At 49.3% G+C, this 23933-nt stretch overlaps 35 non-coding genes and 35 pseudogenes across 35 annotated transcripts; all 70 read right to left on the reverse strand.

Annotated features, from left to right (window-relative positions):
• Positions 1 to 63: 63 nt before the first annotated feature.
• Positions 64 to 182, reverse strand: LOC143970315 (5S ribosomal RNA). Its single transcript, XR_013271745.1, has one exon. It is a non-coding gene; the product is annotated as a 5S ribosomal RNA (ribosomal RNA).
• A 109-nt stretch (positions 183 to 291) lies between these two features.
• Positions 292 to 410, reverse strand: LOC143962184 (5S ribosomal RNA). The gene has a single exon (XR_013270645.1). It is a non-coding gene; the product is annotated as a 5S ribosomal RNA (ribosomal RNA).
• Positions 411 to 519: 109 nt separating this feature from the next.
• LOC143964433 (5S ribosomal RNA) lies at positions 520 to 638 on the reverse strand (annotated as a pseudogene).
• Positions 639 to 747: 109 nt separating this feature from the next.
• LOC143965672 (5S ribosomal RNA) lies at positions 748 to 866 on the reverse strand (annotated as a pseudogene).
• Positions 867 to 975: 109 nt separating this feature from the next.
• Positions 976 to 1094, reverse strand: LOC143973272 (5S ribosomal RNA). The gene has a single exon (XR_013272013.1). It is a non-coding gene; the product is annotated as a 5S ribosomal RNA (ribosomal RNA).
• A 109-nt stretch (positions 1095 to 1203) lies between these two features.
• LOC143967675 (5S ribosomal RNA) lies at positions 1204 to 1322 on the reverse strand (annotated as a pseudogene).
• A 109-nt stretch (positions 1323 to 1431) lies between these two features.
• On the reverse strand, positions 1432 to 1550 carry LOC143969719 (5S ribosomal RNA). The gene has a single exon (XR_013271691.1). It is a non-coding gene; the product is annotated as a 5S ribosomal RNA (ribosomal RNA).
• Positions 1551 to 1659: 109 nt separating this feature from the next.
• Positions 1660 to 1778, reverse strand: LOC143970326 (5S ribosomal RNA). The gene has a single exon (XR_013271746.1). It is a non-coding gene; the product is annotated as a 5S ribosomal RNA (ribosomal RNA).
• A 109-nt stretch (positions 1779 to 1887) lies between these two features.
• LOC143962192 (5S ribosomal RNA) lies at positions 1888 to 2006 on the reverse strand. The gene has a single exon (XR_013270646.1). It is a non-coding gene; the product is annotated as a 5S ribosomal RNA (ribosomal RNA).
• Positions 2007 to 2115: 109 nt separating this feature from the next.
• On the reverse strand, positions 2116 to 2234 carry LOC143967885 (5S ribosomal RNA; annotated as a pseudogene).
• Positions 2235 to 2343: 109 nt separating this feature from the next.
• Positions 2344 to 2462, reverse strand: LOC143972552 (5S ribosomal RNA). The gene has a single exon (XR_013271948.1). It is a non-coding gene; the product is annotated as a 5S ribosomal RNA (ribosomal RNA).
• Positions 2463 to 2571: 109 nt separating this feature from the next.
• LOC143964093 (5S ribosomal RNA) lies at positions 2572 to 2690 on the reverse strand (annotated as a pseudogene).
• A 109-nt stretch (positions 2691 to 2799) lies between these two features.
• Positions 2800 to 2918, reverse strand: LOC143969466 (5S ribosomal RNA). Its single transcript, XR_013271668.1, has one exon. It is a non-coding gene; the product is annotated as a 5S ribosomal RNA (ribosomal RNA).
• Positions 2919 to 3027: 109 nt separating this feature from the next.
• Positions 3028 to 3146, reverse strand: LOC143966105 (5S ribosomal RNA; annotated as a pseudogene).
• A 109-nt stretch (positions 3147 to 3255) lies between these two features.
• LOC143968062 (5S ribosomal RNA) lies at positions 3256 to 3374 on the reverse strand (annotated as a pseudogene).
• A 109-nt stretch (positions 3375 to 3483) lies between these two features.
• Positions 3484 to 3602, reverse strand: LOC143962044 (5S ribosomal RNA). The gene has a single exon (XR_013270613.1). It is a non-coding gene; the product is annotated as a 5S ribosomal RNA (ribosomal RNA).
• Positions 3603 to 3711: 109 nt separating this feature from the next.
• On the reverse strand, positions 3712 to 3820 carry LOC143969289 (5S ribosomal RNA; annotated as a pseudogene).
• Positions 3821 to 3929: 109 nt separating this feature from the next.
• On the reverse strand, positions 3930 to 4048 carry LOC143964166 (5S ribosomal RNA; annotated as a pseudogene).
• Positions 4049 to 4157: 109 nt separating this feature from the next.
• On the reverse strand, positions 4158 to 4276 carry LOC143968073 (5S ribosomal RNA; annotated as a pseudogene).
• A 109-nt stretch (positions 4277 to 4385) lies between these two features.
• Positions 4386 to 4504, reverse strand: LOC143962051 (5S ribosomal RNA). The gene has a single exon (XR_013270615.1). It is a non-coding gene; the product is annotated as a 5S ribosomal RNA (ribosomal RNA).
• Positions 4505 to 4831: 327 nt separating this feature from the next.
• LOC143969565 (5S ribosomal RNA) lies at positions 4832 to 4950 on the reverse strand. Its single transcript, XR_013271677.1, has one exon. It is a non-coding gene; the product is annotated as a 5S ribosomal RNA (ribosomal RNA).
• A 109-nt stretch (positions 4951 to 5059) lies between these two features.
• Positions 5060 to 5178, reverse strand: LOC143966116 (5S ribosomal RNA; annotated as a pseudogene).
• A 109-nt stretch (positions 5179 to 5287) lies between these two features.
• LOC143963455 (5S ribosomal RNA) lies at positions 5288 to 5406 on the reverse strand (annotated as a pseudogene).
• Positions 5407 to 5515: 109 nt separating this feature from the next.
• On the reverse strand, positions 5516 to 5634 carry LOC143968261 (5S ribosomal RNA; annotated as a pseudogene).
• A 109-nt stretch (positions 5635 to 5743) lies between these two features.
• On the reverse strand, positions 5744 to 5862 carry LOC143962590 (5S ribosomal RNA). The gene has a single exon (XR_013270730.1). It is a non-coding gene; the product is annotated as a 5S ribosomal RNA (ribosomal RNA).
• A 109-nt stretch (positions 5863 to 5971) lies between these two features.
• Positions 5972 to 6090, reverse strand: LOC143962057 (5S ribosomal RNA). Its single transcript, XR_013270616.1, has one exon. It is a non-coding gene; the product is annotated as a 5S ribosomal RNA (ribosomal RNA).
• A 109-nt stretch (positions 6091 to 6199) lies between these two features.
• LOC143969300 (5S ribosomal RNA) lies at positions 6200 to 6308 on the reverse strand (annotated as a pseudogene).
• A 109-nt stretch (positions 6309 to 6417) lies between these two features.
• On the reverse strand, positions 6418 to 6536 carry LOC143969576 (5S ribosomal RNA). The gene has a single exon (XR_013271678.1). It is a non-coding gene; the product is annotated as a 5S ribosomal RNA (ribosomal RNA).
• Positions 6537 to 6645: 109 nt separating this feature from the next.
• On the reverse strand, positions 6646 to 6764 carry LOC143970568 (5S ribosomal RNA). Its single transcript, XR_013271768.1, has one exon. It is a non-coding gene; the product is annotated as a 5S ribosomal RNA (ribosomal RNA).
• A 109-nt stretch (positions 6765 to 6873) lies between these two features.
• LOC143963998 (5S ribosomal RNA) lies at positions 6874 to 6992 on the reverse strand (annotated as a pseudogene).
• A 327-nt stretch (positions 6993 to 7319) lies between these two features.
• LOC143969587 (5S ribosomal RNA) lies at positions 7320 to 7438 on the reverse strand. Its single transcript, XR_013271679.1, has one exon. It is a non-coding gene; the product is annotated as a 5S ribosomal RNA (ribosomal RNA).
• A 109-nt stretch (positions 7439 to 7547) lies between these two features.
• On the reverse strand, positions 7548 to 7666 carry LOC143970579 (5S ribosomal RNA). Its single transcript, XR_013271769.1, has one exon. It is a non-coding gene; the product is annotated as a 5S ribosomal RNA (ribosomal RNA).
• Positions 7667 to 7775: 109 nt separating this feature from the next.
• Positions 7776 to 7894, reverse strand: LOC143966359 (5S ribosomal RNA; annotated as a pseudogene).
• A 109-nt stretch (positions 7895 to 8003) lies between these two features.
• Positions 8004 to 8122, reverse strand: LOC143971074 (5S ribosomal RNA). The gene has a single exon (XR_013271814.1). It is a non-coding gene; the product is annotated as a 5S ribosomal RNA (ribosomal RNA).
• A 109-nt stretch (positions 8123 to 8231) lies between these two features.
• Positions 8232 to 8340, reverse strand: LOC143969311 (5S ribosomal RNA; annotated as a pseudogene).
• A 109-nt stretch (positions 8341 to 8449) lies between these two features.
• LOC143972188 (5S ribosomal RNA) lies at positions 8450 to 8568 on the reverse strand. Its single transcript, XR_013271915.1, has one exon. It is a non-coding gene; the product is annotated as a 5S ribosomal RNA (ribosomal RNA).
• Positions 8569 to 8677: 109 nt separating this feature from the next.
• Positions 8678 to 8796, reverse strand: LOC143970590 (5S ribosomal RNA). The gene has a single exon (XR_013271770.1). It is a non-coding gene; the product is annotated as a 5S ribosomal RNA (ribosomal RNA).
• A 109-nt stretch (positions 8797 to 8905) lies between these two features.
• Positions 8906 to 9024, reverse strand: LOC143964006 (5S ribosomal RNA; annotated as a pseudogene).
• Positions 9025 to 9133: 109 nt separating this feature from the next.
• On the reverse strand, positions 9134 to 9252 carry LOC143963462 (5S ribosomal RNA; annotated as a pseudogene).
• Positions 9253 to 9361: 109 nt separating this feature from the next.
• LOC143968748 (5S ribosomal RNA) lies at positions 9362 to 9480 on the reverse strand (annotated as a pseudogene).
• A 109-nt stretch (positions 9481 to 9589) lies between these two features.
• On the reverse strand, positions 9590 to 9708 carry LOC143971151 (5S ribosomal RNA). Its single transcript, XR_013271821.1, has one exon. It is a non-coding gene; the product is annotated as a 5S ribosomal RNA (ribosomal RNA).
• A 109-nt stretch (positions 9709 to 9817) lies between these two features.
• LOC143961467 (5S ribosomal RNA) lies at positions 9818 to 9936 on the reverse strand. Its single transcript, XR_013270475.1, has one exon. It is a non-coding gene; the product is annotated as a 5S ribosomal RNA (ribosomal RNA).
• A 109-nt stretch (positions 9937 to 10045) lies between these two features.
• LOC143967973 (5S ribosomal RNA) lies at positions 10046 to 10164 on the reverse strand (annotated as a pseudogene).
• A 109-nt stretch (positions 10165 to 10273) lies between these two features.
• Positions 10274 to 10392, reverse strand: LOC143971096 (5S ribosomal RNA). The gene has a single exon (XR_013271816.1). It is a non-coding gene; the product is annotated as a 5S ribosomal RNA (ribosomal RNA).
• A 109-nt stretch (positions 10393 to 10501) lies between these two features.
• Positions 10502 to 10620, reverse strand: LOC143961473 (5S ribosomal RNA). The gene has a single exon (XR_013270477.1). It is a non-coding gene; the product is annotated as a 5S ribosomal RNA (ribosomal RNA).
• A 109-nt stretch (positions 10621 to 10729) lies between these two features.
• LOC143967918 (5S ribosomal RNA) lies at positions 10730 to 10848 on the reverse strand (annotated as a pseudogene).
• Positions 10849 to 10957: 109 nt separating this feature from the next.
• On the reverse strand, positions 10958 to 11076 carry LOC143971944 (5S ribosomal RNA). The gene has a single exon (XR_013271893.1). It is a non-coding gene; the product is annotated as a 5S ribosomal RNA (ribosomal RNA).
• A 109-nt stretch (positions 11077 to 11185) lies between these two features.
• Positions 11186 to 11304, reverse strand: LOC143967343 (5S ribosomal RNA; annotated as a pseudogene).
• A 109-nt stretch (positions 11305 to 11413) lies between these two features.
• Positions 11414 to 11532, reverse strand: LOC143962422 (5S ribosomal RNA). Its single transcript, XR_013270684.1, has one exon. It is a non-coding gene; the product is annotated as a 5S ribosomal RNA (ribosomal RNA).
• Positions 11533 to 11641: 109 nt separating this feature from the next.
• On the reverse strand, positions 11642 to 11760 carry LOC143968482 (5S ribosomal RNA). Its single transcript, XR_013271647.1, has one exon. It is a non-coding gene; the product is annotated as a 5S ribosomal RNA (ribosomal RNA).
• Positions 11761 to 11869: 109 nt separating this feature from the next.
• LOC143967354 (5S ribosomal RNA) lies at positions 11870 to 11988 on the reverse strand (annotated as a pseudogene).
• A 109-nt stretch (positions 11989 to 12097) lies between these two features.
• LOC143973228 (5S ribosomal RNA) lies at positions 12098 to 12216 on the reverse strand. Its single transcript, XR_013272009.1, has one exon. It is a non-coding gene; the product is annotated as a 5S ribosomal RNA (ribosomal RNA).
• Positions 12217 to 12325: 109 nt separating this feature from the next.
• Positions 12326 to 12444, reverse strand: LOC143963652 (5S ribosomal RNA; annotated as a pseudogene).
• Positions 12445 to 12553: 109 nt separating this feature from the next.
• LOC143962272 (5S ribosomal RNA) lies at positions 12554 to 12672 on the reverse strand. The gene has a single exon (XR_013270661.1). It is a non-coding gene; the product is annotated as a 5S ribosomal RNA (ribosomal RNA).
• A 109-nt stretch (positions 12673 to 12781) lies between these two features.
• Positions 12782 to 12900, reverse strand: LOC143962704 (5S ribosomal RNA). Its single transcript, XR_013270766.1, has one exon. It is a non-coding gene; the product is annotated as a 5S ribosomal RNA (ribosomal RNA).
• A 7336-nt stretch (positions 12901 to 20236) lies between these two features.
• LOC143961551 (5S ribosomal RNA) lies at positions 20237 to 20355 on the reverse strand. Its single transcript, XR_013270496.1, has one exon. It is a non-coding gene; the product is annotated as a 5S ribosomal RNA (ribosomal RNA).
• Positions 20356 to 20464: 109 nt separating this feature from the next.
• LOC143961375 (5S ribosomal RNA) lies at positions 20465 to 20583 on the reverse strand. Its single transcript, XR_013270456.1, has one exon. It is a non-coding gene; the product is annotated as a 5S ribosomal RNA (ribosomal RNA).
• A 124-nt stretch (positions 20584 to 20707) lies between these two features.
• Positions 20708 to 20826, reverse strand: LOC143961381 (5S ribosomal RNA). Its single transcript, XR_013270457.1, has one exon. It is a non-coding gene; the product is annotated as a 5S ribosomal RNA (ribosomal RNA).
• Positions 20827 to 20950: 124 nt separating this feature from the next.
• Positions 20951 to 21068, reverse strand: LOC143965916 (5S ribosomal RNA; annotated as a pseudogene).
• A 154-nt stretch (positions 21069 to 21222) lies between these two features.
• Positions 21223 to 21341, reverse strand: LOC143963636 (5S ribosomal RNA; annotated as a pseudogene).
• Positions 21342 to 21495: 154 nt separating this feature from the next.
• Positions 21496 to 21604, reverse strand: LOC143969200 (5S ribosomal RNA; annotated as a pseudogene).
• A 109-nt stretch (positions 21605 to 21713) lies between these two features.
• On the reverse strand, positions 21714 to 21832 carry LOC143970810 (5S ribosomal RNA). The gene has a single exon (XR_013271790.1). It is a non-coding gene; the product is annotated as a 5S ribosomal RNA (ribosomal RNA).
• A 109-nt stretch (positions 21833 to 21941) lies between these two features.
• Positions 21942 to 22050, reverse strand: LOC143966094 (5S ribosomal RNA; annotated as a pseudogene).
• A 109-nt stretch (positions 22051 to 22159) lies between these two features.
• Positions 22160 to 22278, reverse strand: LOC143965728 (5S ribosomal RNA; annotated as a pseudogene).
• Positions 22279 to 22387: 109 nt separating this feature from the next.
• On the reverse strand, positions 22388 to 22506 carry LOC143964060 (5S ribosomal RNA; annotated as a pseudogene).
• A 109-nt stretch (positions 22507 to 22615) lies between these two features.
• On the reverse strand, positions 22616 to 22734 carry LOC143969123 (5S ribosomal RNA; annotated as a pseudogene).
• Positions 22735 to 22843: 109 nt separating this feature from the next.
• LOC143967808 (5S ribosomal RNA) lies at positions 22844 to 22962 on the reverse strand (annotated as a pseudogene).
• Positions 22963 to 23071: 109 nt separating this feature from the next.
• LOC143964423 (5S ribosomal RNA) lies at positions 23072 to 23190 on the reverse strand (annotated as a pseudogene).
• Positions 23191 to 23516: 326 nt separating this feature from the next.
• LOC143972508 (5S ribosomal RNA) lies at positions 23517 to 23635 on the reverse strand. The gene has a single exon (XR_013271944.1). It is a non-coding gene; the product is annotated as a 5S ribosomal RNA (ribosomal RNA).
• A 109-nt stretch (positions 23636 to 23744) lies between these two features.
• On the reverse strand, positions 23745 to 23863 carry LOC143964765 (5S ribosomal RNA; annotated as a pseudogene).
• Between the last annotated feature and the right edge of the window lie 70 nt (positions 23864 to 23933).

Consider the following 23933-nt stretch of genomic DNA (forward strand, 5'->3'; position numbering starts at 1 on the left):
CACCTCGGGCAATCAAGAGGAAAAATACAGCAGGTCGCCAAAGCCAACAACATAATGGAAAAAAGCCTACGGCACCTGGTATTCCCAGGCGGTCTCCCATCCAGGTACTAACCAGGCCCAACCCTGCTTAGCATCCGAGATCAGATGAGATCGAGCGCATTCAGGATGATGTGGCCGTAGGTGATCTTGCCCCCTACTTACAACTCTCTTGACAATAGCCAAAGTGGTCACCTCGGGCAATCGAGAGGAAAAATACAGCAGGTTGCCAAAGCCAACAACATAATGGAAAAAAGCCTACGGCACCTGGTATTCCCAGGCGGTCTCCCATCCAGGTACTAACCAGGCCCGACCCTGCTTAGCATCCGACTTCAAACGAGATCGAGCGCATTCAGGGTGATGTGGCCGTAGGTGATCTTGCACCCTACTTACAACTCTCTTGACAAAAGCCAAGGTGGTCACCTCGGGCAATCGAGAGGAAAAATACAGCAGGTCGCCAAAGCCAACAACATAATGGAAAAAAGCCTACCGCTCCTGGTATTCCCAGGCGGTCTCCCATCCAGGTACTAACCAGGCCCGACCCTGCTTAGCATCCGAGATCAGACGAGATCGAGCGCATTCAGGGTGATGTGGCCATATGCGATCTTGCTCCCTACTTACAACTCTCTTGACAAAAGCCAAGGTGGTCACCTCGGGCAAACGAGAGGAAAAATACAGCAGGTCGCCAAAGCCAACAACATAATGGAAAAAAGCCTACCGCTCCTGGTATTCCCAGGCGGTCTCCCATCCAGGTACTAACCAGGCCCGACCCTGCTTAGCATCCAAGATCAGACGAGATCGAGCGCATTCAGGGTGATGTGGCCGTATGCGATCTTGCACCCTACTTACAACTCTCTTGACAAAAGCCAAGGTGGTCACCTCGGGCAAACGAGAGGAAAAATACAGCAGGTCGCCAAAGCCAACAACATAATGGAAAAAAGCCTACGGCACCTGGTATTCCCAGGCGGTCTCCCATCCAGGTACTAACCAGGCCTGACCCTGCTTAGCATCCGAGATCAGATGAGATCAAGCGCATTCAGGGTGATGTGGCCGTAGGCGATCTTGCTCCCTACTTACAACTCTCTTGACAAAAGCCAAGGTGGTCACCTCGGGCAATCGAGAGGAAAAATACAGCAGGTCGCCAAAGCCAACAACATAATGGAAAAAAGCCTACCGCTCCTGGTATTCCCAGGCGGTCTCCAAACCAGGTACTAACCAGGCCCGACCCTGCTTAGCATCCGAGATCAGACGAGATCGAGCGCATTCAGGGTGATGTGGCCGTATGCGATCTTGCACCCTACTTACAACTCTCTTGACAAAAGCCAAGGTGGTCACCTCGGGCAAACGAGAGGAAAAATACAGCAGGTCGCCAAAGCCAACAACATAATGGAAAAAAGCCTACGGCACCTGGTATTCCCAGGTGGTCTCCCATCCAGGTACTAACCAAGCCCGACCCTGCTTAGCATGCGAGATCAGATGAGATCGAGCGCTTTCAGGGTGATGTGGCCGTAGGCGATCTTGGACCCTACTTACAACTCTCTTGACAAAAGCCAAGGTGGTCACCTCGGGCAATCAAGAGGAAAAATACAGCAGGTCGCCAAAGCCAACAACATAATGGAAAAAAGCCTACGGCACCTGGTATTCCCAGGCGGTCTCCCATCCAGGTACTAACCAGGCCCAACCCTGCTTAGCATCCGAGATCAGATGAGATCGAGCGCATTCAGGATGATGTGGCCGTAGGTGATCTTGCCCCCTACTTACAACTCTCTTGACAATAGCCAAAGTGGTCACCTCGGGCAATCGAGAGGAAAAATACAGCAGGTTGCCAAAGCCAACAACATAATGGAAAAAAGCCTACGGCACCTGGTATTCCCAGGCGGTCTCCCATCCAGGTACTAACCAGGCCCGACCCTGCTTAGCATCCGACTTCAAACGAGATCGAGCGCATTCAGGGTGATGTGGCCGTAGGTGATCTTGCACCCTACTTACAACTCTCTTGACAAAAGCCAAGGTGGTCACCTCGGGCAATCGAGAGGAAAAATACTGCAGGTCGCCAAAGCCAACAACATAATGGAAAAAAGCCTACGGCACCTGGTATTCCCAGGCGGTCTCCGATCCAGGTACTAAGCAGGCCCGACCCTGCTTAGCATCCGAAATCAGACGAGATCGAGCACATTCAGGGTGATGTGGCCGTATGCGATCTTGCACCCTACTTACAACTCTCTTGACAAAAGCCAAGGTGGTCACCTCGGGCAAACGAGAGGAAAAATACAGCAGGTCGCCAAAGCCAACAACATAATGGAAAAAAGCCTACGGCACCTGGTATTCCCAGGCGGTGTCCCATCCAGGTACTAACCAGGCGCGACCCTGCTTAGCATGCGAGATCAGACGAGATCGAGTGCTTTCAGGGTGATGTGGCCGTAGGCGATCTTGGACCCTACTTACAACTCTCTTGACAAAAGCCAAGGTGGTCACCTCAGGCAATCGAGAGGAAAAATACAGCAGGTCGCCAAAGCCAACAACATAATGGAAAAAAGCCTACGGCACCTGGTATTCCCAGGCCGCCTCCCATCCAGGTACTAACCAGGCCCAACCCTGCTTAGCATCCGAGATCAGATGAGATCGAGCGCATTCAGGATGATGTGGCCCTAGGCGATCTTGCCCCCTACTTACAACTCTCTTGACAAAAGCCAAGGTGGTCACCTCGGGCAATCGAGAGGAAAAATACAGCAGGTCGCCAAAGCCAACAACATAATGGAAAAAAGCCTACGGCACCTGGTATTCCCAGGCGGTCTCCCATCCAGGTACTAACCAGGCCCAACCCTGCTTAGCATCCGAGATCAGATGAGATCGAGTGCATTCAGGATGATGTGGCCGTAGGCGATCTTGCCCCCTACTTACAACTCTCTTGACAAAAGCCAAGGTGGTCACCTCGGGCAATCGAGAGGAAAAATACAGCAGGTCGCCAAAGCCAACAACATAATGGAAAAAAGCCTACGGCACCCGGTATTCCCAGGCGGTCTCCCATCCAGGTACTAACCAGACCCGACCCTGCTTAGCATCCGACGTCAAACGAGATCGAGCGCATTCAGGGTGATGTGGCCGTATGCGATCTTGCACCCTACTTACAACTCTCTTGACAAAAGCCAAGGTGGTCACCTCGGGCAATCGAGAGGAAAAATACTGCAGGTCGCCAAAGCCAACAACATAATGGAAAAAAGCCTACGGCACCTGGTATTCCCAGGCGGTCTCCCATCCAGGTACTAAAAAGGCCCGACCCTGCTTAGCATCCGACGTCAAACGAGATCGAGCGCATTCAGGGTGATGTGGCTGTAGGCGATCTTGCACCCTACTTACAACTCTCTTGACAAAAGCCAAGGTGGTCACCTCGGGCAATCGAGAGGAAAAATACAGCACGTCGCCAAAGAGAACAACATAATGGAAAAAAGCCTACGGCACCTGGTATTCCCAGGCGGTCTCCCATCCAGGTACTAACCAGGCCCGACCCTGCTTAGCATCCGACGTCAAACGAGATCGAGCGCATTCAGGGTGATGTGGCCGTAGGCGATCTTGCACCCTACTTACAACTCTCTTGACAAAAGCCAAGGTGGTCACCTCGGGCAATCGAGAGGAAAAATACTGCAGGTCGCAAAGGCCAACAACATAATGGAAAAAAGCCTACGGCACCTGGTATTCCCAGGCGGTCTCCCATCCAGGTATTAACCAGGCCCGACCCTGCTTAGCATCCGAGATCGAGCGCATTGTGGGTGATGTGGCTGTAGGCGATCTTGCACACTACTTACAACTCTCTTGACAAAAGCCAAGGTGGTCACCTCGGGCAATCGAGAGGAAAAATACAGCAGGTCGCCAAAGCCAACAACATAATGGAAAAAAGCCTACGGCACCCGGTATTCCCAGGCGGTCTCCCATCCAGGTACTAACCAGACCCGACCCTGCTTAGCATCCGACGTCAAACGAGATCGAGCGCATTCAGGGTGATGTGGCCGTAGGCGATCTTGCACCCTACTTACAACTCTCTTGACAAAAGCCAAGGTGGTCACCTCGGGCAATCGAGAGGAAAAATACTGCAGGTCGCCAAAGCCAACAACATAATGGAAAAAAGCCTACGGCACCTGGTATTCCCAGGCGGTCTCCCATCCAGGTACTAAAAAGGCCCGACCCTGCTTAGCATCCGACGTCAAACGAGATCGAGCGCATTCAGGGTGATGTGGCTGTAGGCGATCTTGCACCCTACTTACAACTCTCTTGACAAAAGCCAAGGTGGTCACCTCGGGCAATCGAGAGGAAAAATACAGCACGTCGCCAAAGAGAACAACATAATGGAAAAAAGCCTACGGCACCTGGTATTCCCAGGCGGTCTCCCATCCAGGTACTAACCAGGCCCGACCCTGCTTAGCATCCGACGTCAAACGAGATCGAGCGCATTCAGGGTGATGTGGCCGTAGGCGATCTTGCACCCTACTTACAACTCTCTTGACAAAAGCCAAGGTGGTCACCTCGGGCAATCGAGAGGAAAAATACTGCAGGTCGCAAAGGCCAACAACATAATGGAAAAAAGCCTACGGCACCTGGTATTCCCAGGCGGTCTCCCATCCAGGTTTTAACCAGGCCCGACCCTGCTTAGCATCCGAGATCGAGCGCATTGTGGGTGATGTGGCTGTAGGCGATCTTGCACACTACTTACAACTCTCTTGACAAAAGCCAAGGTGGTCACCTCGGGCAATCGAGAGGAAAAATACAGCAGGTCGCCAAAGCCAACAACATAATGGAAAAAAGCCTACGGCACCTGGTATTCCCAGGCGGTCTCCCATCCAGGTACTAACCAGGCCCGACCCTGCTTATCATCCGAGATCAGACGAGATCGAGCGCATTCAGGGTGATGTGGCCGTAGGCAATCTTGCACCCTACTTACAACTCTCTTGACAAAAGCCAAGGTGGTCACCTCGGGCAATCGAGAGGAAAAATACAGCAGGTCGCCAAAGCCAACAACATAATGGAAAAAAGCCTACGGCACCCGGTATTCCCAGGCGGTCTCCCATCCAGGTACTAACCAGACCCGACCCTGCTTAGCATCCAACGTCAAACGAGATCGAGCGCATTCAGGGTGATGTGGCCGTAGGCGATCTTGCACCCTACTTACAACTCTCTTGACAAAAGCCAAGGTGGTCACCTCGGGCAATCGAGAGGAAAAATACTGCAGGTCGCCAAAGCCAACAACATAATGGAAAAAAGCCTACGGCACCTGGTATTCCCAGGCGGTCTCCCATCCAGGTACTAACCAGGCCCGACCCTGCATAGCATCCGAGATCAGACGAGATCGAGCACATTCAGGGTGATGTGGCCGTATGCGATCTTGCACCCTACTTACAACTCTCTTGACAAAAGCCAAGGTGGTCACCTCGGGCAAACGAGAGGAAAAATACAGCAGGTCGCCAAAGCCAACAACATAATGGAAAAAAGCCTACGGCACCTGGTATTCCCAGGCGGTCTCCCATCCAGGTACTAAAAAGGCCCGACCCTGCTTAGCATCCGACGTCAAACGAGATCGAGCGCATTCAGGGTGATGTGGCCTTAGGCGATCTTGCACCCTACTTACAACTCTCTTGACAAAAGCCAAGGTGGTCACCTCGGGCAAACGAGAGGAAAAAAACTGCAGGTCGCCAAAGCCAACAACATAATGGAAAAAAGCCTACGGCACCTGGTACTCCCAGGCGGTCTCCCATCCAGGTACTAACCAGGCCCGACCCTGCTTAGCATCCGAGATCAGACGAGATCAAGCGCATTCAGGGTGATGTGGCTGTAGGCGATCTTGCACCCTACTTACAACTCTCTTGACAAAAGCCAAGGTGGTCACCTCGGGCAATCGAGAGGAAAAATACAGCACGTCGCCAAAGAGAACAACATAATGGAAAAAAGCCTACGGCACCTGGTATTCCCAGGCGGTCTCCCATCCAGGTACTAACCAGGCCCGACCCTGCTTAGCATCCGACGTCAAACGAGATCGAGCGCATTCAGGGTGATGTGGCCGTAGGCGATCTTGCACCCTACTTACAACTCTCTTGACAAAAGCCAAGGTGGTCACCTCGGGCAATCGAGAGGAAAAATACTGCAGGTCGCAAAGGCCAACAACATAATGGAAAAAAGCCTACGGCACCTGGTATTCCCAGGCGGTCTCCCATCCAGGTATTAACCAGGCCCGACCCTGCTTAGCATCCGAGATCGAGCGCATTGTGGGTGATGTGGCTGTAGGCGATCTTGCACACTACTTACAACTCTCTTGACAAAAGCCAAGGTGGTCACCTCGGGCAATCGAGAGGAAAAATACAGCAGGTCGCCAAAGCCAACAACATAATGGAAAAAAGCCTACGGCACCTGGTATTCCCAGGCGGTCTCCCATCCAGGTACTAACCAGGCCCGACCCTGCTTATCATCCGAGATCAGACGAGATCGAGCGCATTCAGGGTGATGTGGCCGTAGGCAATCTTGCACCCTACTTACAACTCTCTTGACAAAAGCCAAGGTGGTCACCTCGGGCAATCGAGAGGAAAAATACAGCAGGTCGCCAAAGCCAACAACATAATGGAAAAAAGCCTACGGCACCTGGTATTCCCAGGCGGTCTCCCATCCAGGTACTAACCAGGCCCGACCCTGCTTAGCATCCGAGATCAGACGAGATCGAGCGCTTTCCGGGTGATGTGGCCGTAGGCGATCTTGCACCCTACTTACAACTCTCTTGACAAAAGCCAAGGTGGTCACCTCGGGCAATCGAGAGGAAAAATACAGCAGGTCGCCAAAGCCAACAACATAATGGAAAAAAGCCTAAGGCACCTGGTATTCCCAGGCGGTCTCCCATCCAGGTACTAACCAGGCCCGACCCTGCTTAGCATCTGAGATCAGACGAGATCGAGCGCTTTCAGGGTAATGTGGCCGTAGGCGATCTTGCACCCTACTTACAACTCTCTTGACAAAAGTCAAGGTGGTCACCTCGGGCAATCGAGAGGAAAAATACTGCAGGTCGCCAAAGCCAACAACATAATGGAAAAAAGCCTACGGCACCTGGTATTCCCAGGCGGTCTCCCATCCAGGTATTAACCAGGCCCGACCCTGCTTAGCATCCGACATCGAGCGCATTGTGGGTGATGTGGCTGTAGGCGATCTTGCACACTACTTACAACTCTCTTGACAAAAGCCAAGGTGGTCACCTCGGGCAATCGAGAGGAAAAATACAGCAGGTCGCCAAAGCCAACAACATAATGGAAAAAAGCCTACGGCACCTGGTATTCCCAGGCGGTCTCCCATCCAGGTACTAACCAGGCCCGACCCTGCTTATCATCCGAGATCAGACGAGATCGAGCGCATTCAGGGTGATGTGGCCGTAGGCAATCTTGCACCCTACTTACAACTCTCTTGACAAAAGCCAAGGTGGTCACCTCGGGCAATCGAGAGGAAAAATACAGCAGGTCGCCAAAGCCAACAACATAATGGAAAAAAGCCTACGGCACCTGGTATTCCCAGGCGGTCTCCCATCCAGGTACTAACCAGGCCCGACCCTGCTTAGCATCCGAGATCAGACGAGATCGAGCGCTTTCCGGGTGATGTGGCCGTAGGCGATCTTGCACCCTACTTACAACTCTCTTGACAAAAGCCAAGGTGGTCACCTCGGGCAATCGAGAGGAAAAATACAGCAGGTCGCCAAAGCCAACAACATAATGGAAAAAAGCCTAAGGCACCTGGTATTCCCAGGCGGTCTCCCATCCAGGTACTAACCAGGCCCGACCCTGCTTAGCATCTGATATCAGACGAGATCGAGCGCTTTCAGGGTAATGTGGCCGTAGGCGATCTTGCACCCTACTTACAACTCTCTTGACAAAAGTCAAGGTGGTCACCTCGGGCAATCGAGAGGAAAAATACAGCAGGTCGCCAAAGCCAACAACATAATGGAAAAAAGCCTACGGCACCTGGTATTCCCAGGCGGTCTCCCATCCAGGTACTAACCAGGCCCGACCCTGCTTAGCATCCGAGATCAGACGAGATCGAGCGCATTCAGGGTGATGTGGCCGCAAGCGATCTTGCACCCTACTTACAACTCTCTTGACAAAAGCCAAGGTGGTCACCTCGGGCAATCGAGAGGAAAAATACTGCAGGTCGCCAAAGCCAACAACATAATGGAAAAAAGCCTACGGCACCTGGTATTCCCAGGCGGTCTCCCATCCAGGTATTAACCAGGCCCGACCCTGCTTAGCATCCGAGATCGAGCGCATTGTGGGTGATGTGGCTGTAGGCGATCTTGCACACTACTTACAACTCTCTTGACAAAAGCCAAGGTGGTCACCTCGGGCAATCGAGAGGAAAAATACAGCAGGTCGCCAAAGCCAACAACATAATGGAAAAAAGCCTACGGCACCTGGTATTCCCAGGCGGTCTCCCATCCAGGTACTAACCAGGCCCGACCCTGCTTATCATCCGAGATCAGACGGGATCGAGCGCATTCAGGGTGATGTGGCTGTAGGCAATCTTGCACCCTACTTACAACTCTCTTGACAAAAGCCAAGGTGGTCACCTCGGGAAATCGAGAGGAAAAATACAGCAGGTCGCCAAAGCCAACAACATAATGGAAAAAAGCCTACGGCACCTGGTATTCCCAGGCGGTCTCCCATCCAGGTACTAACCAGGCCCGACCCTGCTTAGCATCCGAGATCAGACGAGATCGAGCGCTTTCCGGGTGATGTGGCCGTAGGCGATCTTGCACCCTACTTACAACTCTCTTGACAAAAGCCAAGGTGGTCACCTCGGGCAATCGAGAGGAAAAATACAGCAGGTCGCCAAAGCCAACAACATAATGGAAAAAAGCCTAAGGCACCTGGTATTCCCAGGCGGTCTCCCATCCAGGTACTAACCAGGCCCGACCCTGCTTAGCATCTGAGATCAGACGAGATCGAGCGCTTTCAGGGTAATGTGGCCGTAGGCGATCTTGCACCCTACTTACAACTCTCTTGACAAAAGTCAAGGTGGTCACCTCGGGCAATCGAGAGGAAAAATACAGCAGGTCGCCAAAGCCAACAACATAATGGAAAAAAGCCTACGGCACCTGGTATTCCCAGGCAGTCTCCCATCCAGGTACTAACCAGGCCCGACCCTGCTTAGCATCCGAGATCAGACAAGATCGAGCGCATTCAGGGTGATGTGGCCGCAAGCGATCTTGCACCCTACTTACAACTCTCTTGACAAAAGCCAAGGTGGTCACCTCGGGCAATCGAGAGGAAAAATACAGCAGGTCGCCAAAGCCAACAACATAATGGAAAAAAGCCTATGGCACCTGGTATTCCCAGGCGGTCTCCCATCCAGGTGCTAACCAGGCTCGACTCTGCTTAGCATCCGAGATCAGACGAGATCGAGCGCATTCAGGTTGATGAGGCTGTAGGCGATATTGCACCCTACTTACAACTCTCTTGACAAAAGCCAAGATGGTCACCTCGGGCAATCGAGAGGAAAAATACAGCAGGTAGCCAAAGCCAACAACATAATGGAAAAAAGCCTACGGCACCAGGTATTCCCAGGCGGTCTCCCATCCAGGTACTAACCAGGCCCGACCCTGCTTAGCATCCGAGATCAGACGAGATCGAGCGCATTCAGGGTGATGTGGTCGTAGGCGATCTTGCACCCTACTTACAACTCTCTTGACAAAAGCCAAGGTGGTCACTACGGGCAATCGAGAGGAAAAATACAGCAGGTCGCCAAAGCCAACAACATAATGGAAAAAAGCCTACGGCACCTGGTATTCCCAGGCGGTCTCCCATCCAGGTACTAACCAGGCCCGACCCTGCTTGGCATCCGAGATCAGACGAGATCGATCGCATTCAGGGTGATGTGGCCGTAGGCGATCTTGCACCCTACTTACAACTCTCTTGACAAAAGCCAAGGTGGTCACCTCGGGCAATCGAGAGGAAAAATACAGCAGGTCGCCAAAGCCAACAACATAATGGAAAAAAGCCTACGGCACCTGGTATTCCCAGGCGGTCTCCCATCCAGGTGCTAACCAGGCTCGACTCTGCTTAGCATCCGAGATCAGACGAGATCGAGCGCATTCAGGTTGATGAGGCTGTAGGCGATGTTGCACCCTACTTACAACTCTCTTGACAAAAGCCAAGGTGGTCACCTCGGGCAATCGAGAGGAAAAATACAGCAGGTCGCCAAAGCCAACAACATAATGGAAAAAAGCCTACGGCACCTGGTATTCCCAGGCGGTCTCCCATCCAGGTACTAACCAGGCCCGACCCTGCTTAGCATCCGAGATCAGACGAGATCGAGCGCATTCAGGGTGATGTGGTCGTAGGCGATCTTGCACCCTACTTACAACTCTCTTGACAAAAGCCAAGGTGGTCACTACGGGCAATCGAGAGGAAAAATACAGCAGGTCGCCAAAGCCAACAACATAATGGAAAAAAGCCTACGGCACCTGGTATTCCCAGGCGGTCTCCCATCCAGGTACTAACCAGGCCCGACCCTGCTTGGCATCCGAGATCAGACGAGATCGATCGCATTCAGGGTGATGTGGCCGTAGGCGATCTTGCACCCTACTTACAACTCTCTTGACAAAAACCAAGGTGGTCAACTCGGGCAATCGAGAGGAAAAATACAGCAGGTCGCCAAAGCCAACAACATAATGGAAAAAAGCCTACGGCACCTGTTATTCCCAGGCGGTCTCCAATCCAGGTACTAACCAGGCCCGACCCTGCTTAGCATCCGAGATCAGACGAGATCGAGCGCATTCAGCGTGATGAGGCTGTAGGCGATCTTGCACCCTACTTACAACTCTCTTGACAAAAGCCAAGGTGGTCACCTCGGGCAATCGAGAGGAAAAATACAGCAGGTCGCCAAAGCCAACAACATAATGGAAAAAAGCCTACGGCACCTGGTATTCCCAGGCGGTCTCCCATCCAGGTACTAACCAGGCCCGACCCTGCTTAGCATCCGAGATCAGACGAGATCGAGCGCATTCAGGGTGATGTGGACGTAGGCGATCTTGCACCCTACTTACAACTCTCTTGACAAAAGCCAAGGTGGTCACCTCGGGCAATCGAGAGGAAAAATACAGCAGGTCGCCAAAGCCAACAACATAATGGAAAAAAGCCTACGGCACCTGGTATTCCCAGGCGGTCTCCCAAACAGGTACTAAGCAGGCCAGACCCTGCTTAGCATGCGAGATCAGACGAGATCGAGCGCATTCAGAGTGATGTGGCCGTAGGCGATCTTGCCCCCTACTTACAACTCTCTTGACAAAAGCCAAGGTGGTCACCTCGGGCAATCGAGAGGAAAAATACAGCAGGTCGCCAAAGCCAACAACATAATGGAAAAAAGCCTACGGCACCTGGTATTCCCAGGCGGTCTCCCATCCAGGTACTAACCAGGCCCGACCCTGCTTAGCATCCGAGATCAGACGAGACCGCGCGCATTAAGGGTGATGTGGCCGCAGGCAATTTTGCACCCTACTTACAACTCTCTTGACAAAAGCCAAGGTGGTCACCTCGGGCAATCGAGAGGAAAAGTACAGCAGGTCGCCAAAGCCAACAACATAATGGAAAAAAGCCTACGGCACCTGGTATTCCCAGGCGGTCTCCCATCCAGGTACTAACCAGGCCCGACCCTGCTTAACATCCGAGATCAGACGAGATCAAGCGCATTCAGGGTGATGTGGCCGTAGGCGATCTTGCACCCTACTTACAATTCTCTTGACAAAAGCCAAGGTGGTCACCTCGGGCAATCGAGAGGAAAAATACAGCAGGTCGCCAAAGCCAACAACATAATGGAAAAAAGCCTACGGCACCTGGTATTCCCAGGCGGTCTCCCAAACAGGTACTAAGCAGGCCAGACCCTGCTTAGCATGCGAGATCAGACGAGATCGAGCGCATTCAGAGTGATGTGGCCGTAGGCGATCTTGCCCCCTACTTACAACTCTCTTGACAAAAGCCAAGGTGGTCACCTCGGGCAATCGAGAGGAAAAATACAGCAGGTCGCCAAAGCCAACAACATAATGGAAAGAAGCCTACGGCACCTGGTATTCCCAGGCGGTCTCCCGTCCAGGTACTAACCAGGCCCGACCCTGCTTAGCATCCGAGATCAGACGAGATCAAGCGCATTCAGGGTGATGTGGCCGTAGGCGATCTTGCACCCTACTTACAATTCTCTTGACAAAAGCCAAGGTGGTCACCTCGGGCAATCGAGAGGAAAAATACAGCAGGTCGCCAAAGCCAACAACATAATGGAAAAAAGCCTACGGCACCTGGTATTCCCAGGCGGTCTCCCATCCAGGTAGTAAGCAGGCCCGACCCTGCTTAGCATCCGAGATCAGACGAAATCGAGCGCATTCAGGGTGATGTGGCCGTAGGCGACCTTGCACCCTACTTACAACTCTCTTGACAAAAGCCAAGGTGGTCACCTCGGGCAATCGAGAGGAAAAATAATGCAGGTCGCCAAAGCCAAAAACATAATGGAAAAAAGCCTACGGCACCTGGTATTCCCAGGCGGTCTCCCATCCAGGTACTAACCAGGCCCGACCCTGCTTAGCATCCGAGATCAGACGAGATCGAGCGCATTCAGGGTGATGTGGCCGTAGGCGATCTTGCACCCTACTTACAACTCTCTTGACAAAAGCCAAGGTGGTCACCTCGGGCAATCGAGAGGAAAAATACAGCAGGTCGCCAAAGCCAACAACATAACGGAAAAAAGCCTACGGCACCTGGTATTCCCAGGCGGTCTCCCATCCAGGTACTAACCAGGCCCGACCCTGCTTAGCATCCAAGCTCAGACGAGATCGAGCGCACGCAGGGTGATGTGGCCGTAGGCGATCTCGCACTCTACTTACAACTCTCTTGACAAAAGCCAAGGTGGTCACCTCGGGCAATCGTGAGGAAAAATAAAGCAGGTCGCCAAAGCCAACAACATAATGGAAAAAAGCCTACGGCACCTGGTATTCCCAGGCGGTCTCCCATCCAGGTACTAAAAAGAAAATGGTGTCCCCAGAGTGGGGCTTTTTACCAGCAAAGTTTAACCTGTATAATATAAATAACATTGACATGTAGAAGGTAGACTAATATTGTAAATGTTTATTAATAAAAAAGAGGATGAAATAAGTGACGCAGTGGTCAAAGACTGAGCTCCACTAGATAGGTAAAAATGTATGGTATTGCATGTAAAAACAGAAATACACATATACATATAATTGTGACGCTTGAAGCATAGTATCAATACAATAAGAGATATATGCGTATAAATAGTAAAAGCCCTTTACGCGTTTCGACCCTCCCAGGGGTCTTCTTCAGAAGGTTACTATCTATTATGAAAAAAAGGAAAAAAAAAACGAAAAAAGAAAACAAGCATAAATATATATCACAATACATGATGCACTGTGTTGTGCTAAAAATAATCTGCTGTAGGCAGAGTATATATCAAAACATTGTAAGATTACACAGTTAGCAATCAAGTGATACATATTGTAACAATAAATACCTATATTGATCACAAAGGAAATCCTCTTTTAAAAGACCGGACAGGATTCCGTGCATTCTCCCATAATCTTCATGGATGTGCCGACCTTATGTGGATGGAAAAAGATGGCTAGCTCTACCCAGAACGGGGGAAGAGCAAGGAAAATGGATCCAAAGGGTAAAAAGCTTGCAAGGGATCACATCCCTATTACCACCTCCAAAACACAATAATGGAGGAAGGTGTGGGTATAGGTGAACGGGATTAGGAGAGGGGGCGACCTACAGAGAAGGAAAGGATATAAGACATATGTATATATATATATATGTATATATAGAAAGGGGCCCTATTCAGAAACTATCACCTCTGTATAGAGAGATAGAACATGCCCGCATGCAGTGTCAATGGTATACACACGTCAAGGATACACATATGTCAAGTGAATCCTACCATTTCAGGGTGGGATATTTCACTCAGTTAGAGTGTGAGCAGATGCCCAAAAGAAAAATGCCCAAAAGAAAGACCAACGCCAGACCGAAACACCATATATAAAAAAAGATGGGAAAGGGGAGAAGACAAAGGACAAGAGTGGAAAAGAAAAAGAAAGAGAAAGGGAAAAAGGGGTGAAGGGACTACAAATTGGTGCCAAACAAAACTGCAAAAAATGAACAAACAGTGAACATGACTAAAGAGAGGAGTGAATGGGAAAAGAAAGTGGAGTGGTGTAACAGCTTTGGAATATCCCAGCGTGACCACAGTGGTGCTGGGATAAAACAATGTATATATACCTGTAGCCAATTTCCAATGGGTCCACATTGGACAACAGGGCCAGAAGGAAAACACTCAAATAATTAGTGGTAAAGTGGCTTAAAAGTGGTGACCTTTATAATACAGCCCTTCACATTAGTATGTTTCCATAGGATGAGAGAAGTCTTGAGTCTGCAAGTAGACAAGAGATAGTCTTATACTCCTGCCAACAGAGCTGTGTATAGTGCAATAGAAAAAGTGGAACAGCATAGGGTAAAAGAACCCAGGGACTTACCCAGTTGCATAAAAACGATGTGCGTGTGCTCCTGTGGGTGAAGGAATGATGTGCAGTGTGAAAGGGTGGGGTATAAATAGCCCAAGTGAGGTTAATGGGTCAATCAAAGTCTCCACCCGTTAACCCATAACCACTATTGGTTGCCTGAAAGACGACCGGATGTGGTCCCCTCGGCATTCCGGAAATGACTCTCCTGATAGGGCGGGAGAGTGCACGGTAGCGTCGCACCAGCGTGACATGAGTGCGTCGCGTCGCACGCGTAGAACGCGCGTGCGCAGCGAGGCCACCGGTCCGATACCGTTCGGAATGCCGCCGACCAGAAATAATCGTCCCGGGTAGACGGGCAGCGCTCACCCGTTCGTACCCCGGGACCTAATGGGGAGAGGTATGCGCGCGCCACTGCCACCCCCCTCTTCTGGTCGTGAAGCCATACCCCATTGGTCCATCCAATCGACATAGATAAGGACGAGAGGTAACCTCACATGGCACCATCTAGTGGAAAAAATGGGAAAGTGCAACCGGACCTTCCGTCATACAGCATAAGGGATAATAAATCCAAAAAAGTATATTTTAGTAACAACATGTCACAAGTAAAGAATAGCAATGAATAAACATAAATGCAGAACATTTCATAATGAGCATGTAATCTACAGGTAAACTGGGCACACAAAAGGAGAAATCTACTGGCTGCCCCAGGGTGTAAAAGATTGTTACGAGATTGGGCCAGTGCTCGATTGTACGCCTTACGCAGACATACCCGACTATAGCCACGGGCTAAAAGTCTTGTCTGTAATTGGGCAGCTTCGGCCCTAAAAAGGGCATCATCCGAACAGTTCATGCGCAGCCGCAGGTACTGGCCATAGGGTATAGACTTCTTAAGGTTTATTGGATGGAAGCTGTCTGCATAAAGTATAGTATTCCCGGCAGTATCCTTACGATACAAAGATTATTATCAATGTATCTCTCGAAGGATTTTGTGTGCCAGAAAAGTGCCGACTTCTTCTCTAGCACTTTGGTGAATTTTGACAAAAGAGTGGAGATCTCCGTTTCCACTCGATCACCATTTTCAAATTCAATCTCATAGCTGGACATTAAATGGTTCCAATCATCACCCTGGAAGCTATTCATATTATCAACAAACGAAAAAACAACGATGAAGAATTGTACCAAATACAAATATACCAAGTAGAGCTCAAGTCCCAGACCTCTTGCGTTACCGAATGGGGAAGGGTGTTTAACCACCCGGGTTTAAAGAACTAGACAGAAAGAACGGTAACACCCCCGAAATTGGGGTCAGAGGGCGCTGATCACCCCTGGTATGTTATAAACTAAAAAGAAAATGGTGTCCCCAGAGTGGGGCTTTTTACCAGCAAAGTTTAACCTGTATAATATAAATAACATTGACATGTAGAAGGTAGACTAATATTGTAAATGTTTATTAATAAAAAAGAGGATGAAATAAGTGACGCAGTGGTCAAAGACTGAGCTCCACTAGATAGGTAAAAATGTATGGTATTGCATGTAAAAACAGAAATACACATATACATATAATTGTGACGCTTGAAGCATAGTATCAATACAATAAGAGATATATGCGTATAAATAGTAAAAGCCCTTTACGCGTTTCGACCCTCCCAGGGGTCTTCTTCAGAAGGTTACTATCTATTATGAAAAAAAGGAAAAAAAAACGAAAAAAGAAAACAAGCATAAATATATATCACAATACATGATGCACTGTGTTGTGCTAAAAATAATCTGCTGTAGGCAGAGTATATATCAAAACATTGTAAGATTACACAGTTAGCAATCAAGTGATACATATTGTAACAATAAATACCTATATTGATCACAAAGGAAATCCTCTTTTAAAAGACCGGACAGGATTCCGTGCATTCTCCCATAATCTTCATGGATGTGCCGACCTTATGTGGATGGAAAAAGATGGCTAGCTCTACCCAGAACGGGGGAAGAGCAAGGAAAATGGATCCAAAGGGTAAAAAGCTTGCAAGGGATCACATCCCTATTACCACCTCCAAAACACAATAATGGAGGAAGGTGTGGGTATAGGTGAACGGGATTAGGAGAGGGGGCGACCTACAGAGAAGGAAAGGATATAAGACATATGTATATATATATATATGTATATATAGAAAGGGGCCCTATTCAGAAACTATCACCTCTGTATAGAGAGATAGAACATGCCCGCATGCAGTGTCAATGGTATACACACGTCAAGGATACACATATGTCAAGTGAATCCTACCATTTCAGGGTGGGATATTTCACTCAGTTAGAGTGTGAGCAGATGCCCAAAAGAAAAATGCCCAAAAGAAAGACCAACGCCAGACCGAAACACCATATATAAAAAAAGATGGGAAAGGGGAGAAGACAAAGGACAAGAGTGGAAAAGAAAAAGAAAGAGAAAGGGAAAAAGGGGTGAAGGGACTACAAATTGGTGCCAAACAAAACTGCAAAAAATGAACAAACAGTGAACATGACTAAAGAGAGGAGTGAATGGGAAAAGAAAGTGGAGTGGTGTAACAGCTTTGGAATATCCCAGCGTGACCACAGTGGTGCTGGGATAAAACAATGTATATATACCTGTAGCCAATTTCCAATGGGTCCACATTGGACAACAGGGCCAGAAGGAAAACACTCAAATAATTAGTGGTAAAGTGGCTTAAAAGTGGTGACCTTTATAATACAGCCCTTCACATTAGTATGTTTCCATAGGATGAGAGAAGTCTTGAGTCTGCAAGTAGACAAGAGATAGTCTTATACTCCTGCCAACAGAGCTGTGTATAGTGCAATAGAAAAAGTGGAACAGCATAGGGTAAAAGAACCCAGGGACTTACCCAGTTGCATAAAAACGATGTGCGTGTGCTCCTGTGGGTGAAGGAATGATGTGCAGTGTGAAAGGGTGGGGTATAAATAGCCCAAGTGAGGTTAATGGGTCAATCAAAGTCTCCACCCGTTAACCCATAACCACTATTGGTTGCCTGAAAGACGACCGGATGTGGTCCCCTCGGCATTCCGGAAATGACTCTCCTGATAGGGCGGGAGAGTGCACGGTAGCGTCGCACCAGCGTGACATGAGTGCGTCGCGTCGCACGCGTAGAACGCGCGTGCGCAGCGAGGCCACCGGTCCGATACCGTTCGGAATGCCGCCGACCAGAAATAATCGTCCCGGGTAGACGGGCAGCGCTCACCCGTTCGTACCCCGGGACCTAATGGGGAGAGGTATGCGCGCGCCACTGCCACCCCCCTCTTCTGGTCGTGAAGCCATACCCCATTGGTCCATCCAATCGACATAGATAAGGACGAGAGGTAACCTCACATGGCACCATCTAGTGGAAAAAATGGGAAAGTGCAACCGGACCTTCCGTCATACAGCATAAGGGATAATAAATCCAAAAAAGTATATTTTAGTAACAACATGTCACAAGTAAAGAATAGCAATGAATAAACATAAATGCAGAACATTTCATAATGAGCATGTAATCTACAGGTAAACTGGGCACACAAAAGGAGAAATCTACTGGCTGCCCCAGGGTGTAAAAGATTGTTACGAGATTGGGCCAGTGCTCGATTGTACGCCTTACGCAGACATACCCGACTATAGCCACGGGCTAAAAGTCTTGTCTGTAATTGGGCAGCTTCGGCCCTAAAAAGGGCATCATCCGAACAGTTCATGCGCAGCCGCAGGTACTGGCCATAGGGTATAGACTTCTTAAGGTTTATTGGATGGAAGCTGTCTGCATAAAGTATAGTATTCCCGGCAGTATCCTTACGATACAAAGATTATTATCAATGTATCTCTCGAAGGATTTTGTGTGCCAGAAAAGTGCCGACTTCTTCTCTAGCACTTTGGTGAATTTTGACAAAAGAGTGGAGATCTCCGTTTCCACTCGATCACCATTTTCAAATTCAATCTCATAGCTGGACATTAAATGGTTCCAATCATCACCCTGGAAGCTATTCATATTATCAACAAACGAAAAAACAACGATGAAGAATTGTACCAAATACAAATATACCAAGTAGAGCTCAAGTCCCAGACCTCTTGCGTTACCGAATGGGGAAGGGTGTTTAACCACCCGGGTTTAAAGAACTAGACAGAAAGAACGGTAACACCCCCGAAATTGGGGTCAGAGGGCGCTGATCACCCCTGGTATGTTATAAACTAAAAAGAAAATGGTGTCCCCAGAGTGGGGCTTTTTACCAGCAAAGTTTAACCTGTATAATATAAATAACATTGACATGTAGAAGGTAGACTAATATTGTAAATGTTTATTAATAAAAAAGAGGATGAAATAAGTGACGCAGTGGTCAAAGACTGAGCTCCACTAGATAGGTAAAAATGTATGGTATTGCATGTAAAAACAGAAATACACATATACATATAATTGTGACGCTTGAAGCATAGTATCAATACAATAAGAGATATATGCGTATAAATAGTAAAAGCCCTTTACGCGTTTCGACCCTCCCAGGGGTCTTCTTCAGAAGGTTACTATCTATTATGAAAAAAAGGAAAAAAAAAACGAAAAAAGAAAACAAGCATAAATATATATCACAATACATGATGCACTGTGTTGTGCTAAAAATAATCTGCTGTAGGCAGAGTATATATCAAAACATTGTAAGATTACACAGTTAGCAATCAAGTGATACATATTGTAACAATAAATACCTATATTGATCACAAAGGAAATCCTCTTTTAAAAGACCGGACAGGATTCCGTGCATTCTCCCATAATCTTCATGGATGTGCCGACCTTATGTGGATGGAAAAAGATGGCTAGCTCTACCCAGAACGGGGGAAGAGCAAGGAAAATGGATCCAAAGGGTAAAAAGCTTGCAAGGGATCACATCCCTATTACCACCTCCAAAACACAATAATGGAGGAAGGTGTGGGTATAGGTGAACGGGATTAGGAGAGGGGGCGACCTACAGAGAAGGAAAGGATATAAGACATATGTATATATATATATATGTATATATAGAAAGGGGCCCTATTCAGAAACTATCACCTCTGTATAGAGAGATAGAACATGCCCGCATGCAGTGTCAATGGTATACACACGTCAAGGATACACATATGTCAAGTGAATCCTACCATTTCAGGGTGGGATATTTCACTCAGTTAGAGTGTGAGCAGATGCCCAAAAGAAAAATGCCCAAAAGAAAGACCAACGCCAGACCGAAACACCATATATAAAAAAAGATGGGAAAGGGGAGAAGACAAAGGACAAGAGTGGAAAAGAAAAAGAAAGAGAAAGGGAAAAAGGGGTGAAGGGACTACAAATTGGTGCCAAACAAAACTGCAAAAAATGAACAAACAGTGAACATGACTAAAGAGAGGAGTGAATGGGAAAAGAAAGTGGAGTGGTGTAACAGCTTTGGAATATCCCAGCGTGACCACAGTGGTGCTGGGATAAAACAATGTATATATACCTGTAGCCAATTTCCAATGGGTCCACATTGGACAACAGGGCCAGAAGGAAAACACTCAAATAATTAGTGGTAAAGTGGCTTAAAAGTGGTGACCTTTATAATACAGCCCTTCACATTAGTATGTTTCCATAGGATGAGAGAAGTCTTGAGTCTGCAAGTAGACAGCAGGTCGCCAAAGCCAACAACCTAATGGAAAAAAGCCTACGGCACCTGGTATTCCCAGGCGGTCTCCCATCCAGGTACTAACCAGGCCCGACCCTGCTTAGCATCCAAGATCAGACGAAATCGAGTGCACTCAGGGTGATGTGGCCGTAGGCGACCTTGCACACTACTTACAACTCTCTTGACAAAAGCCAAGGTGGTCACCTCGGGCAATCGAGAGGAAAAATACAGCAGGTCGCCAAAGCCAACAACATAATGGAAAAAAGCCTACGGCACCTGGTATTCCCAGGCGGTCTCCCATTCAGGTACTAACCAGGCCCAACCCTGCTTAGCATCCGAGATCAGACGAAATCGAGCGCATTCAGGGTGATGTGGCCGTAGGTGATGTGGCTGTAGGTGATCTTGCACCCTACTTACAACTCTCTTGACAAAAGCCAAGGTGGTCACCTCGGGCAATCGAGAGGAAAAATACAGCAGGTCGCCAAAGCCAACAACATAATGGAAAAAAGCCTACGGCACCTGGTATTCCCAGGCGGTCTCCCATTCAGGTACTAACCAGGCCCAACCCTGCTTAGCATCCGAGATCAGACGAAATCGAGCGCATTCAGGGTGATGTGGCCGTAGGTGATGTGGCCGTAGGTGATCTTGCACCCTACTTACAACTCTCTTGACAAAAGCCAAGGTGGTCACCTCGGGCAATCGAGAGGAAAAATACAGCAGGTCACCAAAGCCAACAACATAATGGAAAAAAACCTACGGCACCTGGTATTCCTGGCGGTCTCCCATTCAGGTACTAACCAGGCCCGACCCTGCTTAGCATCCGAAATCAGACGAGATCGAGCGCATTCAGGGTGATGTGGCCGTAGGTGATGTGGCCGTAAGTGATGTGGCCGTAAGTGATGTGGCTGTAGGTGATCTTGCACCCTACTTACAACTCTCTTGACAAAAGCCAAGGTGGTCACCTCGGGCAATCGAGAGGAAAAATACAGCAGGTCGCCAAAGCCAACAACATAATGGAAAAAAGCCTACGGCACCTGGTATTCCCAGGCGGTCTCCCATCCAGGTACTAACCAGGCCCGACCCTGCTTAGCATCCGAGATCAGACGAAATTGAGCGCATTCAGGGTGATGTGGCCGTAGGTGATGTGGTCATAGGTGATCGTAGGTGATCGTAGGTGATCGTAGGTGATCTTGCACCCTACTTACAACTCTCTTGACAAAAGCCAAGGTGGTCACCTCGGGTAATCGAGAGGAAAAATACAGCAGGTCGCCAAAGTCAACAACATAATGGAAAAAAGCCTACGGCACCTGGTAATCCCAGGCGGTCTCCCATCCAGGTACTAACCAGGCCCGACCCTGCTTAGCATCCGAGATAGAGCGCATTCAGGGTGATGTAGCCGTAGGCGGTCTTGCACCCTACTTACAACTCTCTTGACAAAAGCCAAGGTGGTCACCTCGGGCAATCGAGAGGAAAAATACAGCAGGTCGCCAAAGCCAACAACATAATGGAAAAAAGCCTACGGCACCTGGTATTCCCAGGCGGTCTCCCATCCAGGTACTAACCAGGCCCGACCCTGCTTCCCATCCGAGATCAGATGAGATCGAGCGCATTCAGGGTGATGTGGCCGTAGGCGATTTTGCACCCTACTTACAACTCTCTTGACAAAAGCCAAGGTGGTCACCTCAGGCAATCGAGAGTCAAAATACAGCAGGTCGCCAAAGCCAACAACATAATGGAAAAAAGCCTACAGCACCTGGAATTCCCAGGCGGTCTCCCATCCAGGTACTAACCAGGCCCGACCCTGCTTAGCATCCGAGATCAGGTGCATTCAGGGTGATGTGGCCGTAGGCTATCTTGCACCCTACTTTCAACTCTCTTGACAAAAGCCAAGGTGGTCACCTCAGGCAATCGATAGGAAAAATACAGCAGGTCGCCAAAGCCAACAACATAATGGAAAAAAGCCTACGGCACCTGGTATTCCCAGGCGGTCTCCCATGCAGGTACTAACCAGGCCAGACCCTGCTTAGCATCCAAGATCAGACGAGATCGAGAGCATTCAGGGTGATGTGGCCGTAGGTTATCTTGCACCCTACTTACATCTCTCTTGACAAAAGCCAAGGTGGTCACCTCGGGCAATCGATAGGAAAAATACAGCAGGTCGCCAAAGCCAACAACATAATGGAAAAAAGCCTACGGCACCTGGTATTCCCAGGCGGTCTCCCATGCAGGTACTAACCAGGCCAGACCCTGCTTAGCATCCAAGATCAGACGAGATCGAGCGCATTCAGGGTGATGTGGCCGTAGGCTATCTTGCACCCTACTTACAACTCTCTTGACAAAAGCCAAGGTGGTCACCTCGGGCAATCGAGAGGAAAAATACAGCAGGTCGCCAAAGCCAACAACATATTGGAAAAAAGCCTACGGCATGTGGTATTGCCAGGCAGTCTACCATCCAGGTACTAATCAGGCCCGACCCTGCTTAGCATCCGAGATCAGACGAGATCGAGCGCATTAAGGGTGATGTGGCCATAGGCGATCTTGCACCCTACTCACAACTCTCTTGACAAAAGCCAAGGTGGTCACCTCGGGCAATCGAGAGGAAAAATACAGCAGGTCGCCAAAGCCAACAACATAATGGAAAAAAGCCTACGGCACCTGGTATTCCCAGGCGGTCTCCCATCCAGGTACTAACCAGGCCCGACCCTGATAAGCATCCGAGATCAGACGAGATCGAGCGCATTCAGAGTGATGTGGCTGTAATCAATCTTGCACCCTACTTACAACTCTCTTGACAAAAGCCAAGGTGGTCACCTCGGGCAATCGAGAGGAAAAATACAGCAGGTCGCCAAAGCCAACAACATAATGGAAAAAAGCCTACGGCACCTGGTATTCCCAGGCGGTCTCCCATCCAGGTACTAACCAGGCCCGACCCTGATAAGCATCCGAGATCAGACGAGATCGAGCGCATTCAGGGTGATGTGGCTGTAGGCAATCTTGCACCCTACTTACAACTCTCTTGACAAAAGCCAAGGTGGTCACCTCGGGCAATCGAGAGGAAAAATACAGCAGGTCGCCAAAGCCAACAACATAATGGAAAAAAGCCTACGGCACCTAGTATTCCCAGGTGGTCTCCCATCCAGGCCCGACCCTGCTTAGCATCCGAGATCAGACGAGATCGAGCGCATTCAGGGTGATGTGGCTGTAGGCGATCTTCCACTGTACTTACAACTCTCTTGACAAAAGCCAAGGTGGTCACCTCGGGCTATAGAGAGGAAAAATACAGCAGGTCGCCAAAGCCAACAACATAATGGAAAAAAGCCTACGGCACCTGGTATTCCCAGGCGGTCTCCCATCCAGGTACTAACCAGGCCCGACCCTGCTGAGCATCCGAGATCAGACGAGATCGAGCGCATTCAGGGTGATGTGGCCGTAGGCGATCTTGCACCCTACTTACAACTCTCTTGACAAAAGCCAAGGCGGTCACCTCGGGCAATCGAGAGGAAAAATACAGCAGGTCGCCAAAGCCAACAACATAATGGAAAAAAGCCTACGGCACCTGGTATTCCCAGGCGGTCACCCATCCAGGTTCTAACCAGGCCCAACCCTGCTTAGCATCCAAGATCAGACGAGATCGAGCGCATTCAGGGTGATGTGGCCGTAATCGATCTTGCACCCTACTTACAACTCTCTTGACAAAAGCCGAGGTGGTCACCTCGGCAATCGAGAGGAAAAA

The sequence above is a fragment of the Lithobates pipiens genome, unplaced genomic scaffold (assembly GCF_037356315.1).
Source record: "Lithobates pipiens isolate NorthernLeopardFrog02 unplaced genomic scaffold, aLitPip1_a1.2 Scaffold_114, whole genome shotgun sequence".
In the NCBI taxonomy this organism is placed as follows: domain Eukaryota; kingdom Metazoa; phylum Chordata; class Amphibia; order Anura; family Ranidae; genus Lithobates; species Lithobates pipiens.